The 12,201-nt window shown below is 41.8% G+C and overlaps 1 protein-coding gene across 10 annotated transcripts in view; it reads left to right on the top strand.

Moving 5' to 3' along the window:
* Positions 1-12,201, top strand: part of ADCY7 (adenylate cyclase 7) — a 124,738-nt gene that overhangs the window by 42,061 nt on the left and 70,476 nt on the right. The window contains exon 1 of one of the 10 annotated variants that reach the window (XM_039503818.1): positions 8,825-8,933. The exons of the other annotated variants lie outside the window; for them this stretch is intronic. The gene's annotated coding sequence lies outside the window, so the exon portion shown is untranslated. Of the gene's footprint in view, positions 1-8,824; positions 8,934-12,201 lie in introns of those variants that run through there. 10 annotated transcript variants of the gene reach the window in all.

Here is a 12,201-nt window from a genome sequence, read left to right as displayed (position 1 = left end):
GCAGAGAATTTACCTTTACTGAAATCCTCCTGCCTGAAGAGGCAGAACCTAGGAATGTAGAACATGGGGTTTTAGTAGATATAACTTTGCTGTCACCACACGAAGCAGAGTGGCTCTGCTGTGGAGAGCAACCTGAGAAGGTAAATCTGAATAAAACATCTCAAGCAGACCTTGGGTATCATGGGACTTGATATTACGAGTTACTGGAAACACGGGGGAATGCCACAATAGTTAAGTAGAGAGACAAGGGGAGGTTTGAAGTAATATCTTTTATTGGGCCAACTTCTGTGGGTGGGAGAGACAAGCTTTCAAGCTTGCACAGGTATAAATTTGAAAGCTTTTCTCCCACCCACAGAAGTTGGTCCAGTAAAAGATTTACCTCCTCTCTTGTCTCTCTAATATCTTGGAAACCAAACAGCTACAGCAGCACTGCATACAACAATAGTTACCATTCAGATGCATATTCAAAGTGTCTGAATAGCTAACTGAAGTCTGAGAGCCACGGATCTAGTCTATGGGTATAATTAGCATGTGAGTTCTTTGGCTGCATAAGTGGAATTGTCTTTTACACACTATCAAGTAGCTCAGCAACGCAGTATTTTTGAGATATAGAATAAATCCCTATGGGAAAAAGCCAAATGTGGGGAATGGTGGTAGTTAGTCTTTGGTAGAAGGGTCTGTCTAACTTGTTCAGTGTTAAGTGTAAAATTGCAGGGAGGATAATATTTGGCAGCATTGCCATGACAGCCTCCTGAACTGTAGCTGGAGTGGCCACAGGGACCACAACCCCAAAGGGAAAATGGAAATGTTGGTGTGCTACGTACTGCATGTGTTACAGTGCTCCATGGAGTTTAGCGTGAGACGCTGTTCTGGAACTGGGGACTGACAACTTCTGTGTGAGGTTCTCTCCACCTTCATCTTGGCCTTGCCTGAGCATGTTGCTGGTTCTCTCCTATTGAAGAAGAAACCGGGGCTCCATCTTCTGTTTCACAAGCTCTCTTTGTAAATATACCTGCCAGTTGCCTCTTGTGGGCTTCAGTCATGCTTCCCCAGCTGGCATAGGAGTTTGTAGCTGGCAGTGGGGCAAAGCAAATTGTACATTATAGCTGGGTCTTGTAGTGGGTGGCCCAAGCAAATGGATTCAATGAGGGCTCCAGAGATTCTTGAACTGCCTGAGTGTTTAAATAAATCTAAAAGATGTAAGGTCACCTCATCATCTTGCATACAGTATCTATGCAGGAGAGGTGGCCATATACTGGGTTTACTACACAGTTACAGGAAGAAAAAGGAGCGAGGAGAAGCAGAAGGTAGTTTTGTTATGGCCACTGAGCCTAAAATAACAGTGCCATTAAAAGAATGGTGCCAAAGAGAGAGTGTATTCATTTTTTGTGGAATCGGGATGGGCGCAGGGCAATTTTTAACACTCGGTGTCAAGTTAAAACAATGTAATTTAAAATGAAGAAAAGCTAGAATTAGAAAGGAAGAGAGCAGGCGCATGGGTTACATTGTGGTGGATGTATGAATACCCACCCTTAGCAATTATATATACTTCTAACGTTTCTTTGGTGCTAATTCTAGCATTTCTCACTTTAACTGGCACTTATGTACACCTCTGTGTTAAACTAACACTAGTGATGTGCTGCCATGTAAGAATTGTGATATGACCAGTGAATAAGTCATATACAAAGCCAGTCTTTTGCTACAGTGAGATACCACTGTTCTTTCTTTCCTTGAAGTGTAGGAAATTTAATGTCTCAGATACCCCTCCTGGTAACTGTTGGTAAATACTTTTGAATACTTACTTACACGCTATATTTATACTACCTTCAGAGTAACTAAGCTTAGGAATCTAATCATTCAGCGAGAATATTCTTGTTGCCAGAAAGACTAAGTGTTGTCACTACCAAGTTCTTCCAGTTCTCAAATTAACATTAGTATGTGAAGTTAGGAAATATTTTGAAATAAATTAAATTTAATGTTTTACTGTAAATCTTCACAGCTATTAAGTTTGACTGAGAAAGTGAGAAGTGCACAGAGCTTTGCATCCTGTGGCCTCTGGGTTTGTTTGCACCTACTTGGGGGAAAGTAGCTTTCCAAAAACACATTATGTAACATTTTAAAATCGATCATGCTGGTTTGGCTGTTATGCTACGCTGTGAAATCATGTTGAACTGCAAAACTTCTGCTCCTTAGCAGAATGGCTCACTCAGGAAAGCATGCTCTTGTGCCACTTGATTTTTTTTCTTCACCTAAGAAAAGAGAAATACTTGCTTAAACGGAGGTTATAGTTTTAGTTTCACTTTTTAGTTTTGACTGTAGAGTACAGATGTTATGGTGTAACATGTATTGCATGGTTGTGCTCTGATAAAGGAGCTTGAGGGGGGGAAAAATTAAAATGTCCCTCTAAATAAATGCTATTCCTTTACAAAGCATATTAAAACCACACTTCAAAAACATTTACTTCTGTTTTTTGGTGTTTGTAACAGTTTACCTCAGAGGTGATTGTGTTCCATGGTGATTGAGGGATTCTTTTCGTATATTGGAGTATCTTTTTCTTTCTTGTTTTAGGAGTGTATAAATAGCGATCAGGCTTTCTTCTATCGGGAATTGGAAGGTATTTACTGCCATGATGATACAAAATATGTATCTGAGGGCCTCCTTATGCTAGGAAGCTTTTTGGTCCCTGCCCCAAAAAGCTACAATCTGATTTGAGATAAGATGCAACAAGTGAGTGTGACTGGTACTAGGAGTTAACAAGCAATGGAGGGCACAGATAACGATGATGTGCTTATGGGATTTCATAGATTATTCACTACACAATGTGATGGCTTCAGATAATTCAAAACTACTTTTAAAGGCGAAAAGTTATCCCCATCAGTCTCCTTTCTCAGCAAAGTGGCATTTCCTTGCAGACACAATAAAATCATGTTATACTGATTTACCATGATGTCTCTTTTTGGGATGTCTTCACTGCAGCAGGGAGCAAGTCTCCCACCCAGGTAGACAGACTAGCACTAGCAGGGCTGGAGCTAGCATGTTAAAAATAGCAACGTGGGTGTTCCAGTTTGGGCTGGAACTTGGGCTCTCAGGCTATGGGGTCGGATGGACTTGACAGTCTGATCTTCTGCTCAAGCCTCAATGTCCACATTTTGTTATTTTTTGCACACTAACTTGAGTCCTGCTAGTGCAAATCTGTCTACATGTGCAGGGAGACTTGCTCTCTGTGTCAGTGCAGGACATACCCTTTATGGTTTATGGGAGTTGTTGATTCATCTTGCAACTGACTCATGTTTTGTGCTTCATAAACACATTATTGCCAACAGCAACCATTCAAAAATCAAATTGTTGGGTCAGGCCTCCATAAATTACGAGATTGACTAAAAAATCATGGAATTTAAAAAAAAATACATTTTGGATTCTTTTTATTTACCTACCGGTTTTTTCAACTTTAGGGTGTGCATGGTCATGATTTTCTTTGCAACCATGAAATTCACCTTTCTTTTCATTTGAAAAAAGATTTTTCATACATTCACATGAGTCCGGGAGCTGAGGCTTTATGAAAAACACCAAATATTCTGTAAAAGCAACAAAGAATCCTGTGGCACCTTATAGACTAACAGACGTTCTGCAGCATGAGCTTTCATGGGTGAATACCCACTTCTTCAGATGCAAGTCTGTTAGTCTATAAGGTGCCACAGGATTCTTTGTTGCTTTTACAGATCCAGACTAACACGGCTACCCCTCTGATACTTGACACCAAATATTCTGATACTTGTGATTAAAAAGTGAGAATTGGCAACAGTTTTTCAGTATAAGAGGCCAAGATCTGGACAACCCAGAAATTGGCTCTGTTGGGTAAAGAATAGCTAATGTAGACATTGCAGCAGCTGTGGGACTGTCCCCCTTTCTGTTGTCTACCATATTGACCCTTGGCTATGGCTGATTTCCATTCGTGACTCATTCCCAGCATAACTTGTCTCACCAGGTTCCTCTGGCTCAGCCACTGGTGAAATAGGATGCTTTGCTGTAGTACAGATACTGTGATAGTGTAGCCTAAACAGAAATTTAAATGGAAAGAATTTTTTTTGCATTTGGCAATAGACTTGGCTTATTGTTCAGCTTTGTTCCTTTTTGTTTTGCAAGTTAAATTAATGTATTGTGCCTGAAAAATGACTTGTAAAACTGCTTGGTTCTGCCGTAGCAGTTGGTGCAGCTGCAGAGATGAGATACAGTGCTGTTTTACAATCTGGAGTAGTGGCCAGAATAGGCCACTTTACTCCTGAATGAGAGGGTCCATGTGGGCAGGAAAGTGGTGCATTGATTTCACAACTTTAGTTGATTCACCTTAACTTTCCTGAGCGTCCCCATGTAAACATTCTCTTTGTATTGCAGCTTCAGCGGTCAAAATGCCTGCTTTTCAATGTCCATATCACCTCCCCTTCTTCTGAGTTCCCTTCCTTTCAGTGTGCCTTCTCCCTTCATTTTTCTTTCAAATTATCTTATCCTCTTCTAACTAAAGCCACCTTTTAAAAAAGAATCTTGGCACTAACATAACATTTGCTTTCATCACATTGTTCGCTGGGCTTGTGTGTTCTACCCCTGCTCTCTGTCTGTCTTGTCTGTTTTAGCTCGTAAGCTATTCAGGGCAGGGACTATCATGTCTAGCAAAATGGGGCCCCATTTTTGGTTGGTCCTTAGGCCAATACTACAGTATTACTCCTCTAATAAACTTGGTCGTTAATAATAATAAAAGTCCACCTGTGGAAATTTGGGGACAGATCTTAGAATCATAGAATCATAGGTTATTAGGGTTGGAAGGGACCTCAGGAGATCATCTAGTGCAACCCCCTGCTCAAAGCAGGACCAATCCCCAAATGGCCCCCTCAAGGATTGAACTCACAACCCAGAGGTGCCAAGCAACTGCCCTCTGAAGTCATTGAGTTGTGGGTGCTCAGTTGTGGAATATATTGCTATTTATTTATTTTGATAGTCTGGAGGTATTGTAGATAGTGAGAGGAGGTTTTGCATTTGAGCACTTCCCTGTTCTCTTGCTCTTTTCAGCCAGACCAACAACAAACACCAAATGATCTCTAATTTGCCTCAGGATAAGATTTATCATCTCAATATGTACCCCTATTCCTCTCCCACATTACAACCACACTTCACTAAATAAATACGTATTCAGTTCCACCTGAAGCTGCAATGGTTCTCCAAAAATAGCTGAAATGTAATGAGAGAGTGGTGTATGGTATGTGCTGCACTCTTGCTCATGGAGACTTTTAACTTCTCAGCCATGCTCTCCTCCTCTGGCCACAGGAGGAAGAGTCAGGTTACTTCCACTTTGTCTGGGTCTCTTATGGTAGAACAGTGGTCCCCAAACTTTTTATCTTATGCCCCCCCCCGACTCCTGTCCACGCCCCTCCCTGCCCCCAGGGGCCAGGAATAGGGTTGACAACCATCCAGGATTGTCCTGGAGTCTCCAGTAATTAGAGGAATCTTTAATTAAAGATTATGTAATGTGATGAAACCTCCAGGAATACATCCAAGCCAAATTGGCAACCCTAGCCAGGAGCAGGGGCCACAACTCCAGGAGCGGGAGAAGCGGACAGGAGTTAAGGGGGTTGAGGTTGGGGCTGCGGGTGGGGGCAGGAGTGTGGACCCGGCAGCCAGGAGTGGAGCTGGGTGGCGTTCCCTCCCTGCCCTCCCCAAACCTTCCTCCGCGACCCCCTAGGGGGGGTGCGCCCCACAGATTGGGGACCTCTGTGGTAGAAGGCTGTGCTTCCGGTTTCCATTGCTGAGAGAGGGAATCCTAAAGCCTTCTTAGTAATCAGAATGGGGTTGGGATTTATTGGAGCAGTATCACATGAGGAGAGAGAGAGATTTATTCCAGATGCATTTTGGGACATTGTATTATGTTAGTCTTAATTTTCTGGTTTGCTGTATCCTTAAGACTCAGGCTATGTGTACACAGCTGTGCTGCTAAAGCCTTGCCACTGTAAGGCATGCAGTGTAGCTGCTCTTTGTCGGCAGGAGAGAGCTCTCCCGCTGACGAAATAAAACCACCCCCGACGAGGAGTGGTACCTTTGTCGGCGGGATGAGGCACTGTCCACACCAGTGCTTTTCATCAGTAAAACTTTTGTCGGTCAGAGGGATGTTTTTTCACACCCTTGAGTGACAAAAGTTTTACTGACGAAAGTGCAGTGTAGACATAGCCTAAGGCTTGGTCTGTGCTAGCAACTTATGTCACTATAACTACGTCACCCTGAGCAATGCAGTTATTTGGACCTAACTCCTGGTGTAGACAGTGCTATGCTGACAAGAGGGCTTCTCCCCTAGCCTAGCTACTGCCTCTCGGGGAGGTGGAGTGCCTATGCGGATGGCAGGAGCCCTTCTGTCAGCATAGGTAGCATCTTCACTGAAGCGTTACAGTGTCAGTGCTGCACCAATGCAGCAGTGCTGCTGCAGCCTTTTAAATATAGACAAACCCTAAGTGTACAATGTGCAAAACCACCATTTTTTTTTTGTCGAATATTCCTGTCCCAAAGTAATTTTTACTAATTAATGATTCTAATTTAGGAGGAAATGTTGGCATTTTTCTCCTAATGAATCCAGTTTTTCCTAGAGAAAATTAAACACTTCTCTGTCAACCCCCTGGAAAAAGTCAGGGATTATCAGGGTTTTTTTTTTGTTTTTTTTTTAACTAAGAACTTTCTAATTGAATCTTGGTGCCACAGAACACATTTCTGTCCTCCTCCCCGCCCTCCCCTGCGGAAGTAAGAGATTTTTTTCATATCATTCCACTTCAGTGGATTCTGTATTTCAGAGTTCAAAGAAGGGAGTAATTATGTTTTTTTATTAGATTGGTTGATCACCAATATAAGGCTGATTGACTATAACTGGCCAAAGTGGCATTAAAACCAGTAAGCAAACTTGTAAAGAACATCTTTTTGACAGCAGTAGCTATTGACTAATATAGGCAATGATTGAGGGCACAGTGTTCAGCCAGTGGAAGACTTGCGTCTTTGGGCCCAAGTGTTCTGGAATATTAGACCAATGGGGGAGTAATCAGGAAGGGGCAAAGTATATTTCAACTTCGTGAGTTGATCTCAGTTTCTGACAGCGTCTCATCTTCATTACCTGAAAAAATGGAACCGAGGTGGATATTTCCCCAACATCCTCTGTTGTATGAACTGATGCAACAACTCATTTGCCTTCTCTGCAATATCCTTATCTTCCTTAGTTGCTCTCTTTACTCCCAGCTAGTCAAACAAATGCAGCAATTCTCTCTCAGGCATTCTGCTTTAGATAAATTAAACTATGACTAGATTTGGAAAAACCTATACAGTGAAAAGTTGGCTAACTATTCAGGACACTGTGTTTAAAGAAGAGAATTTTAAATAGGTCACTGAAAGCTTGAAAGAATAAATTGGATATTGATTTGTACAGTGGTAAGATCAGTTTCAAACTAGCTGTGGACAGAAAAATCTATCCATAAGGCGTGATGGGAAGTCTGATAATCATGAATTAATCACACTCATGGGCTTTGAAAGACAAAAAGCATAGCTGAATTTCCCCTTTGGTGTGAAGTTTCATGGCACCCTAGAGTTTGCTTCTTATCAAAATCAGTATTATGAAAGGGGTATTTTTCTGCTGGGATAAAAACTGAAGTTAATTATAAGGCTGAACAGACTTATCATGTGAATTGTGAAGTTTATGCCCAACAGATGCTTTGGATTGCATGGGTTGTTTCAGTAATCCATTCCAGTTCAGTTTATGAACTAGTTGTAGATTACAGGTTTTCTTGGCAGTTTCCTGACCTCCCGTCTAACTACTATTCTATCCTGCTTGTACTTGAGAAATTTTGTCATGACTGTTTGGTTCACCTCGCACCCCAAGCACATCACCAGCTTTGTCTGTAACGCAGCCATGCCATGGTTCCCCTCTATATGTCTTAAGAAGCTTTCCAACGTGGTAGTAATGAGGGAATTGCCACTGAGGCCCTTGGTGGCAGATTCCTGTTGAAACTGAGATTGAATTCTGCCTTCCGTAACTAAAATGTCCCTAAAGGGAGCTGCAAATCCCCCAGTTTTTCTTCTCTCATTGGAAAATATTCACCACATAAAGGCACTGTTTTTGGCCCCCCCCCTCACCGCTCACCCTAAGAAGATGATCAAGTTTAGGTCCAGTACAGGCACATAGTCCCTTCTCCTCCCCTTCCCCTTTGTGGGTGTGGGGAAGGGAACGCTAGAACACACAAACTTGGATTTGTGATGTCCTGGAATATCCTTGTGAGGCATTGGATGTAACGTTTTCCAGGATCACTGTATAAAAATTGAGTCAGACCAGTGGGTCTTATTAGCTTGGTCTACACTAGCAATTTACGTTGGTATAACTACATTGCTCAGGAGTGAAAAGCCCATTGACTTCAATATTGTGGTTGCTTTTTAGAAACCTCTTTCCTTTAGGCTGTCTGAAAATAATTTATATCTACTTCCACCGAGGAACCCCTATATTATATTTTGTCCCTTATTCATAATTATCAGTTTATTTAAAGCCTATGATGGTAAATACAAAAAATAGGAAGTGGTTTTTAAGTAAAGATCATATGCAATAGAGAAACGGACCATTTTTGGGTTAATGACCATAATATATTGTGGTGTTTAGATGTTGCTTGTGATTATTAGAACTGAGAGCACTGGCTGTTGGGAGTCTGAAAGGACAGGAAACAGGAAACAGGAAGGAGAGGGGAGGAGTTGAGGAGGCAGAGTGAGAGTTACAGAGGGTGCAGCAGCAGCTTGGTAAGGAGGTTTCCACTTTAAAAATAAAGTCCTGTTGAAGTTTGTTAGTACTTTGCCTGGTTGATACAACATTTTGGTGACGAGGATGGATCTTCTGGCTCTGAACCCACCTGCACCTTTTCTGAAAAGCCCAGGTGAGCCTCCAAGTGCTTTTACTGCCTGGATCCATATGTTTGAGACTTATTTGCTTGCAATCAGTGCTACAGAGATTTCTGAAGTAAGAAAGCGTGCTCTGCTAATCCACTGCCTTGGAGCAGAAGGGCAGCATATATTTTACACTTTTCCCCTTGCAGATGATAAATATGAGACTGCACTCACAGCCTGGACTGTGCCTCCTGTATCCCTGCTGATTATTTTGGCTTCAGCTGTAGCTGAATCAATCTGAGTAGCAATGGTTATTGCTTTTTCTAGTGTAAGTTGTGGTTCTAAAAGTAAGTGTTCTCTTACACAATCCAGGCAAATACAGTTTAGATGGGGCTACTATAAGGTGGGTGCATAACTGGCTGGATAACTGTACTCAGAGAGTAGTTATTAATGGTTCCCAATCCTGCTGGAAAGGTATAACAAGTGGGGTTCCGCAGGGGTCTGTTTTGGGACCGGCTCTGTTCAATATCTTCATCAACGACTTAGACGTTGGCATAGAAAGTACGCTTATTAAGTTTGCAGATGATACCAAACTGGGAGGGATTGCAACTGCTTTGGAGGACAGGGTCATAATTCAAAATGATCTGGACAAATTGGAGAAATGGTCTGAGGTAAAGCGGATGAAGTTTAATAAAGACAAATGCAAAGTGCTCCACTTAGGAAGGAACAATCAGTTTCACACATACAGAATGGGAAGAGACTGTCTAGGAAGGAGTACGGCAGAAAGGGATCTAGGGGTTATAGTGGACCACAAGCTAAATATGGGTACGTCTTCACTACCCGCCGTATCGGCGGGTAGCAATCGATTTCTCGGGGATCGATATCGCATCTCATCTAGACGCGATATATCGATCCCTGAACGCGCTCATGTCAACTCTGTAACTCCACCAACGCGAACGGCGGTAGCGGAGTCGACATGGGGAGCTGCAGACGTTGATCCCGCGCCGTGAGGACGGTAAGTAATTCGATATCAGATACTTCAACTTCAGCTACGTTATTCACATAGCTGAAGTTGCGTATCTTATATCAATTTCCCCCCATAGTGTAGACCTGCCCTATGAGTCAACAGTGTGATGCTGTTGCAAAAAAAGCAAACGTGATTCTGAGATGCATTAACAGGTGTGTTGTGAGCAAGACACGAGAAGTCATTCTTCCACTCTACTCTGCGCTGGTTAGGCCTCAACTGGAGTATTGTGTCCAGTTCTGGGCACCGCATTTCCAGAAAGATGTGGAGAAATTGGAGAGGGTCCAGAGAAGAGCAACAAGGATGATTAAAGGTCTTGAGAACATGACCTACGAAGGAAGGCTGAAAGAATTGGGTTTGTTTAGTTTGGAAAAGAGAAGACTGAGAGGGGACATGATAGCAGTTTTCAGGTATCTAAAAGGGTGTCATCAGGAGGAGGGAGAAAACTTGTTCACCTTAGCCTCTAATGATAGAACAAGAAGCAATGGGCTTAAACTGCAACAAGGGAGATTTAGGTTGGACATTAGGAAAAAGTTCCTAACTGTCAGGGTGGTTAGACACTGGAATAAGTTGCCTGGGGAGGTTGTGGAATCTCCATCTCTGGAGATATTTAAGAGTAGGTTAGATAAATGTCTATCAGGGATGGTCTAGACAGTATTTGGTCCTGCCATGAGGGCAGGGGACTGGACTCGATAACCTCTCAAGGTCCCTTCCAGTCCTAGAGACTATGAATCTATGTTACTGTGCTGAGTGTGGATAAAACCACTACTGCACATATTCCAGAACAGATAAAGTGCACTCTAAACATTTCCGCCAGACCCTCAGGCAAATCACACTCTATTCAACTAATGTTGGACACTGGCTCAGTAGTATCCATACTATCTGATTCCGTTTATTTGCATTACTTTAAAGATGTGCCTCTTACTGAACCCAAACTTCAGTTGGTGTGCTATTTGAAAAACCATGTTCCAGTACATGGCTGCCTGCCAGCAATAGTTACTTTTGGTGATAGCTGTGTAACTGCAGAGTTCTACATTGTTCACAAAGGCACTACTATCCTTGGCAGAGATTTATTGGCTGCTTTAAATCTCAGGGTAGTTAATAGACGAATTGATCTTCCTCAGGAAAGCACGCTTGCGGTACACACACCAGTTTCAGCTGGGACCCAACACCAGGTTGAGGAGAAACTCGGTTGTGCTTATGGGTTTCTGCATAAAGTTAACATGCAGAATAATGTGATGCCTGCACGACAGAAATTGTGGCACTTACCATTTTCAGTCAGGGAAGCTGTTTCAGAGGAACTTAGAAAATTTGTTCAAAATGACATCATTGAAGAGATGAACTCCTCGGAATGGGTTTCACCTATAGTAGTGACGCAGAAGAAGGGTGGAGGCATTCGCCTTTGTGTGGATTTAAGGGAGCCAAATAAAGCTATTGTGATTGACAGCCATCCTCTTTCTCACATAGAAGAAGTATTTGCAGAGCTCTGTGGAGCAAAGATGTTTTCTACTCTTGATTTGCAGAGTGCATACCACCAGGTTATGTTGCATGAAGATAGCAGAGACCTCACAGTATTTATTACACATGATGGACTATTTCGTTTTAATCGTGTTCCATACGATCTTGCATCAGCCCCAAGTGCCTTCCAAAAATGATGTAATTGATTCTGAAGAATCAACATGGAGTTCAGTGCTATTTGGATGATGATATCGTGTTTGGAAATACTACTGAGGAGCATGACAATAACCTGCAGTCTATACTAAACTGCATCAGCAAAGCAGGCCTCAAGCTCAATAGGTCCAAATGCAAATTTAGACAAACTGAACTCTCCCAATTAAAATAGGTTTCCACTTTATTTTTAAAGTCTTGTTGAAGTTTGTTAGTACCTTGCCTGGTTGATACAACATACATATTTATATAGCTGCTGTCATCTGGAATGATCACGACATTTTGTATAAACTAATGTGTATATGTATACAAAAAATAATTTCACTCATCATTTAACCTCTAGTATGTAAAGCAGTAGATGTTAATAGCACCTAACAGGTTAAGGAAGTGAATAAAAACCAATATCTTTTATCTATTTGCGTACTACAAACTCATGAATGCTTTAGATTTGCTGTATCAATGCTTACAAAAACTTCATAGGACAGAGTACAGTATTTTTTTTCTTAGCTATTTTTAATTTTATTTCTACAGCTTGTAGTCATCTGTTTCTGCTAGTTGCTAAAGGAGCAATTTTCAATTAACACTATATATAAATTTGAATACTTCCAGTTTTAAGAGGTATATGG

Source organism: Mauremys reevesii, linkage group 16, assembly GCF_016161935.1.
Source record: "Mauremys reevesii isolate NIE-2019 linkage group 16, ASM1616193v1, whole genome shotgun sequence".
Taxonomy (NCBI): domain Eukaryota; kingdom Metazoa; phylum Chordata; order Testudines; family Geoemydidae; genus Mauremys; species Mauremys reevesii.
This window is presented reverse-complemented; position numbering and strand designations above follow the sequence as displayed.